Consider the following 7530-nt stretch of genomic DNA (forward strand, 5'->3'; position numbering starts at 1 on the left):
ATAATACAGCTTGAGGAGTCTGTTATAATACATTTTAGCAGCTTGGGGAGTCTGTTATAATACAGTTTGGGGGAGTCTGTTATAATACATTTTAACAGTTGTGTCTTTTCGGATATGACGCATTGAAAAAGCTGCGCATGCGCAGAAGTGAAATGCGTCATATCCGAAAAGACATACTACTTAGACCTAATATCATGATGAATAACATCCCCATTTTCGTTGTAGGTGTTTTTCTTCTGCATCAGAGTCTAAATGCAGTTACTACTGTCAAGTTACATTTCTCCATCTATCTTCTTCCACGTCTCTCCAAGTATCTTCATATGGGTAACAATTTCATATAAATTAAGACTGATATCGATAAGAAAGCGCAATTTCTACCGCTGCAATATAGTCGTCATTGACAAAGCTCACTTTTGTGACGTCGGATGTCTATTTGTAGAATAACCGGATGTTAGCCTGCTGGCTAATTAGAGTTTCCCAGGCAGGTGGAAAAGGACATTGTCTTTTCAATCTGTGCGACCTAACCTAATGCATATGCTGTAACTGCGTCCTATACGCTCTACAATCGCTCTACTTGCGCCTATCCACTCGATCTGATGCGATCTCAACACGACCAAGGCTCGTTCTGTTCGTGCAATCTTTGACACGGCGATCTATACGGATGACTGGTTTCAGAGTTATTGCCCTTGACACGCATTAAATTTGGCTTGTAGGCACGATAAAGGCTACAGTTTTTTTTATTCTATCTTGATGAAACTAGCTATTCATATATATACTTAGTCAAGAGAGAAATTGGTAATAATCGAATGAACTGTTTCAGAGTTATTGCCCTTGTGCTTAAAACGATGAGACATTTTTTTTTATTTGAATTTGATGATAATTTGATGAACTGTTTTTCAGGTTTTGTCTCAACTTATAAATATTTTTAAGATTATTTGAAAATTCATTATAAAGCCACTGAAGACATGTTATCATTTCTGACAGCTTGTAGTGGGCGTATGTTACCTTGCCTGGCATGCTATCTTTTTATTGACCATTGATCAAATTAAAACAACCATCAATTTGTATTTGTGAGATAATGATAAAATTATTTCTTTCCAGGAATGAATCGATTGACAAAAGCAGTGTTACTAATAAATCATAAAAACCTCCACAAAGTCCACAAAGTGTTCTGTAAATAACAGCTTGTGTGGGGACAAAGTATCAGTAAATAAAATTTGTTGATGATGTAGAGAGCTGAAAGAACTCGAGCTCCTGATTAATAGACGTTGTTGATGAAATATTGTGTTTGTTAGTGATAAATCGTTAAAATCAATATAGGCTTATCGGAACCATGGCAATACCTACTACGGGGTCCACTGGTAATTTTTTAAGTTTAAGGAACCCTTAACTCTTATTCTGAACCAAGACATACATTGATGAAATATATTCGATTATTCGTAATCAGAATCGCTCATTGCCATCCCATTGTTCTGGCTGGATTTTACATCTCATAAAACCCCGGGGATATTATACATAGAAACCCTCATATATAATAACCTGGGTGAACTTATTCCAGAAGCCCTTGTAGAATATATAGTCTAGCTCAATGGTCGTCGACTGAATTGACCACGTTTGTAGATACGAGTTGCACCCCTTTGCAAGAAAATGTTGGAATTATAAACAAGAGATTACGTTCTTTAACTCCAGTGGACATTATCAGGTGCAAGTTGTGTTCGAGCGGTGCGTTTTGTCATATATTCGTATTGTTTATTAGGTTTCGTAAAGCTAAAGACACATACATACATTCATGGTCAGGTGCGGCGATGCGATGATTTCACCGCAGCGTTTCACCGGATCGAAACAAACAAGGGTATGCATTTGACATGGCACATACATGCTGTTGCGGTGCGTTGCTATATTTTCCCACTGCGTTTCACCGGACCAAAAGTCTCGGGTCTTTCTGTCCGGTGAAACGAAGCTGTGCCGCAGGCGATTTTCATTTTTTTAAGACGTCATTGTGGGGAAGACGTCATCATGCTACGTACAGCAGCAATAACTCCCCCAAGAAGTAGAGGAGCTTTGCAAATTGGTAAAATCCCGACCTTATCTGTTCAACAAGATCAGGATTACCATGACTTCCAAAAATCTTGGTGGTATTGGCTCACGAGCTTGTTCTATGAGATGCCATGTTTGTGCAAATTGATCTCTGGTGAGCTTGAAATAGGACACGAATATGTCTTCGTCGCCATACAGTTCCTGAGCGAGATTACAGAAGGCCCCCTGCTGTTTCCATTTTCTGTCAATGAGATGCACCCATACCCTCCGATTCTTCCTCTTTTTTATCTCTTGTCTGTAGGGCACTGCAACCATCAGGAATAAAACATCGTCTTACAAGACATCCATGATGCTGAAGTTGAACAAACGTCGACGTTCAGTCAAATTTAACGCAAAAGTATGTGTCATACCTGCCGCAACGGTACCGCATAATCGCATCGGTTTACCGTAACGCAGGCATCGCATCCGCATGTATGTGTCTTCTGCTTTACATGAGACATGATCCGTTGTCTACATCATCACTTATACCATCCAATAACAAAACCTAATAAGTCACATTTCGGTCAAGCTTGAGATTTATTCGGTTTTGACCGCCGCATATATTTTACTTATTCTAAATCTGTTTGGTTGGATATTAGAATCCTTAAAGCGTCTAGTGTTTCGGAGAGCAATGCGATTGTAACGAGGGAAAACCTACATTCGCCGATTCGTACCGTATCGTTATGAGTGCTCAATTGAATTGAAAGGAGCGAAACTTTCCCAATGTTACAAATAGTACGTCTAGCTCACTGGTTAATGAACTTCTAAAGGCACGAGTTGCGCCCCTTATTTAATTATTAAGAATTGTTTGTTTTTTCAAACAAAAAACTCAGCAAATGAGTCCTTGTCAGTTTATAAGTCAGATAAAACCCTTTCCCTCTGGATGTGATATTTTATATATAAAACCCTTTCCCTCTGCCTTGTTTATCCTATACTTAAAATATACAAAACCACCTCCCAAATCAGTTCATAAATTTCCTCAGCCATCTTGCAACCATTACTAATAACAACAGTTCGCTTGATTTATCCATTAAGTACAATTACATCACAATCTTAGTTGATGATAAATTAATCAATTGGCACATCCGTGTATAATTTTACAGATATCAATACAGATCACAGGATCATTTAGGAAACGAAATGAATGGAGATTTATGTACTACTTTTCTGCACCCTGTGGGCTAATGAAGACGGACAACGCCATGCAATGAGGGAAATTTTGCCAGGACATTGGCATTAGCCCGCTCTTTTTCGATTTCCAACTGTCGAGGCGTCTTAAGCGTGCACAGCCTGTAGCCGGCTAATTGTCCCATTCGATCTACTAGAGGGTTTTTTCAAATCAGCCCCTCCTCTTACCAGTATAACTAACAGGGGGAAACCGGGTTGAAAAGTCCGAAGGTATATATATATATATATATCTCGATATATGCTGGGATTGAACCCTTGACTTGTGTGAAATTGATGTAAAAGAAACTTATTTATAATATGATAACTAAAGAAACATAAACAAATTACTAATCTGAAGATCCCCGAGCAAATATTCTATTTTCATTGGATCTTTTTTTTTCACATTAAAGTTCGATAAGATTTCGTAAAACCATTCATCACCATCATATGTAGAACATGTATGTTATATTTTCAATCTGGATCGTACATGATTGTTTGATAAATATTAATCCAATCTTTTGAAATCAAGTTTTTATCTCGATCCAACAAGTTAGTTTTTTTGTTTTTATTTTTCCAATTACAAAAAGCCTCCTTTCTAATATCGTCTAATATTTTCAGATTATAAATGATTTGACATCATTATTAGGCTATCAAACTATATGTGTTTGTTGGTAAGGAAATCGACTGTCGTCTTTTGAATATTGTCAAATCACATTGGCAACCATCTTGATTTTCAAAATTTTCTTGTATCTTTAGAAATAAACCTTAATTTCGCCAGGAAATCTCAGGAAATAGCGTTTCAGGGAGTCCAATTTTCTAGAGGAGGTCCCCAGACTTCAGAGAATCATGTCCTCGGGTGACCTCGGCAGCAATAAAGATAACAATAACTCTATAGAGAGCACCACTGTAATGCGTAACAATTCACAAAGTTTTTTGGGAGGGAAGGGGGTACCTAAACTTCTATCCATCATGACTACTGTCTCTTTATACCTTTATTTTTAGTTTATTTTATGTTTCTCTAATGGTATACCAGCTATACCAGAATGCACTACCGACAAGCACGACCGTCAACAAAATCAATCACCTATTTTCATATAATTTTATGCTTAATTTTCTTTGTTGGTCCCTGTGGCCCAAACTTCCATGATTAGAACCAAAATATTGTGTCACAAAGTAAACTAGCTCTCACTTACAATTTATCTACCCTAGCACCATAAAAAGATAAAACAACCATCAACCATAATAAATAACCCTCTTTTTCTTCAGATTATTTAACTGTGTGACTAAAATAAAGTGTATATAACCATGAACAATCTTGTAAATACCCAAAACGTTGTAAATATTTATCTGTAAATACTATACTATATAGCATACCCTACCAACCTGTTAATAATAATGTATATAAATGAGAAAAAGCACAATGATGATAAAAACAATAGTACGCTCCAATCGGACGATCCTATCCTAGATTTCTTCTTTCAAAAACTCACCCTCTATATAATATACTAACAACAACATTATGGTTACCCCCCTTCGATCTTTCTAGCTATTCACTTCAAAAACTCTGGTTGATGAAGTTCAGTAGACATTAGAAAGTAACACCTCTTCAGTGGAGATAGCGTGCTGGGTGTCTGTCCATGTATATATGAACCCCTCCCCCCATACAGACAAGTGCAAAAATATAAAAAAAAACCAAAAAAACAACAATTCCTTGGTAAGGCAAGACTGAATGTATGTGTTACTCATCCATGGAATTCACCGTTCTGTTCCGAGCTGACGTCACAACCAAGGCAAGAAATCCAGATAGACAGGCTAAAGATTACAGATAGACAGGCTAAAGATTCCAGATAGACAGACTAAAGATTCCAGATAGACAAGCTAAAGAATTCAGATAGACAAGCTAAAGATTCCAGATAGAGAGACTAAAATACCATTAATTGAATAATTAAAATAATTAGCTTTAAATGACAACCTTGTTCATGACATACTATAGCCCATCAGTATTTAACAATCTATTTTATCTAATTCTAGATCAGAACAGGTGAAAAATAACCAGCCGATCCAGACTTAAATCAGAAAGTCAACTTGCTACTACATACTGCATCGCTTTTTATTGTAGGCTTACTTTCTAAACACCTGATAGCACTTTTTTATTGTAGGCTTACTTTCTAGACGCCTGATAGCACTTTTTATTGTAGGCTTACTTTCTAGACGCCTGATAGCACTTTTTATTGTAGGCTTACTTTCTAGACGCCTGATAGCACTTTTTATTGTAGGCTTACTTTCTAGACACCTGATAGCCCTTTTTATTGTAGGCTTACTTTCTAGACGCCTGATAGCACTTTTTATTGTAGGCTTACTTTCTAGACGCCTGATAGCACTTTTTATTGTAGGCTTACTTTCTAGACACCTGATAGCACTTTTTATTGTAGGCTTACTTTCTAGACGCCTGATAGCACTTTTTATTGTAGGCTTACTTTCTAGACGCCTGATAGCACTTTTTATTGTAGGCTTACTTTCTAGACACCTGATAGCACTTTTTATTGTAGGCTTACTTTCTAGACACCTGATAGCACTTTTTATTAAGAAATACTTACTCACTTATGATTGATATACTTCCTCATATGAAAAGTTCATTGGCTGATACAAATATTTCGCCAAAATGTAATTCTTGATTTCTTGATTTCGTTTAGCGGTTTATTTATTCTCAGTAGAATTCTGCATTTAAAATTGTAAAGAAAAAGACTAAAACACAAGCTAATTGTTGACAACTAAAACCATGAGATGATCCCATTTAAAAAAAAATATCGATTCAAAACAAAAAGGAACCAAACAACTATTAAATCTTTTTATAATTCTGTAACATTATGTTTTACCTTGTTAGTATCTGCCGTACAAACTTGACGTTTTTAGTAGGAGTTAAATTAAAGGGACAGGTGCGACATTTTAGGTGGATGATTTGAGTCTTAAAAAAATGTAAAAAATTTTCAGGAATACTTGAAACGAAAGAAAATCGCATAATTCCTTTAAAAATATCTCAAACTAGGTATTTTACCCACTATTTCTATATTTCTATATATCGCAGAGTATCTTAAAATTGACGTTTCGTCATTTTAAAATTCAAACGTGGATAATTCTGGACACACGTGGATTTGAAGGCTTAAATTTCGAACACTATTATTGATTGGCTTAGCTAAAAAAAATTCTGTTTCTGAGACTACAGTAAAATTGGGCAAAAAAAATGGCGCAGCTCTCCCTTTAAGATAGCTTACATAATGCAACAATACCTTAATTATCAAATTGACAGCGCAAAATGGATGATTTTTTTTTATATCGGAAGATTCATCTTTGAAACAAAAGGAGGAAAATACGATCTTTTATGATTTATTTTCTGATTTTCCATGTTGCCAAATTTCATGAATTAAGATAGTGCATGAAACCACCCATGTCACTTGACTAAATGGTTAGGTATACAGGGTACATTCTAATTAGAAAACAACATATAGATACTACATAAGCATCGTATCACAAATACGGGTTTTGACCTGGTCTTATTCACCCGAAATCGAAATATTTCAATACTTTAAATGTGTATTCCGCTTTTTTAAAATTCTTTTTATAATGGAAAGCGCTGTAAATTATAACTGAAAATGTTTTTAAAGTATGCTATTTATATCTATTTATCTTCTTTATATTTATTTATAGTGGTATTTATTTATAATTTATTTATAGTGGTATTTATTTATAATTTATTTATAGTGGTATTTATTTATAATTTATTTATAGTGGTATTTATTTATAGTGGTATTTATCTATAGTGGTATTTATTTATAGTGGTATTTATAGTGGTATTTATTTATAATTTATTTATAGTGGTATTTATTTATAATTTATTTATAGTGGTATTTATTTATAATTTATTTATAGTGGTATTTATGGTGGTATTTATTTATAGTGGTATTTATTTATAGTGGTATTTATTTATAGTGGTATTTATAGTGGTATTAATTTATAGTGGTATTTATTTATTTATAGTGGTATTTATAGTGGTATTTATTTATAGTGGTATTTATTTATAGTGGTATTTATAGTGGTATTTATTTATAGTGGTATTTATAGTGGTCTTTATTTATAGTGGTCTTTTATAGTGGTCTTTTATGGTCTTTATTTATAGTGGTATTTATTTATAGTGGTATTTATCTATAGTGGCATTTATCTATAGTGGTATTTATCTATAGTGGTATTTATAGTGGTATTTATTTATAGTGGTATTTATAGTGGTTTTAT

Source organism: Lottia gigantea, assembly GCF_000327385.1.
Source record: "Lottia gigantea unplaced genomic scaffold LOTGIsca_170, whole genome shotgun sequence".
Classification (NCBI taxonomy): Eukaryota; Metazoa; Mollusca; class Gastropoda; family Lottiidae; genus Lottia; species Lottia gigantea.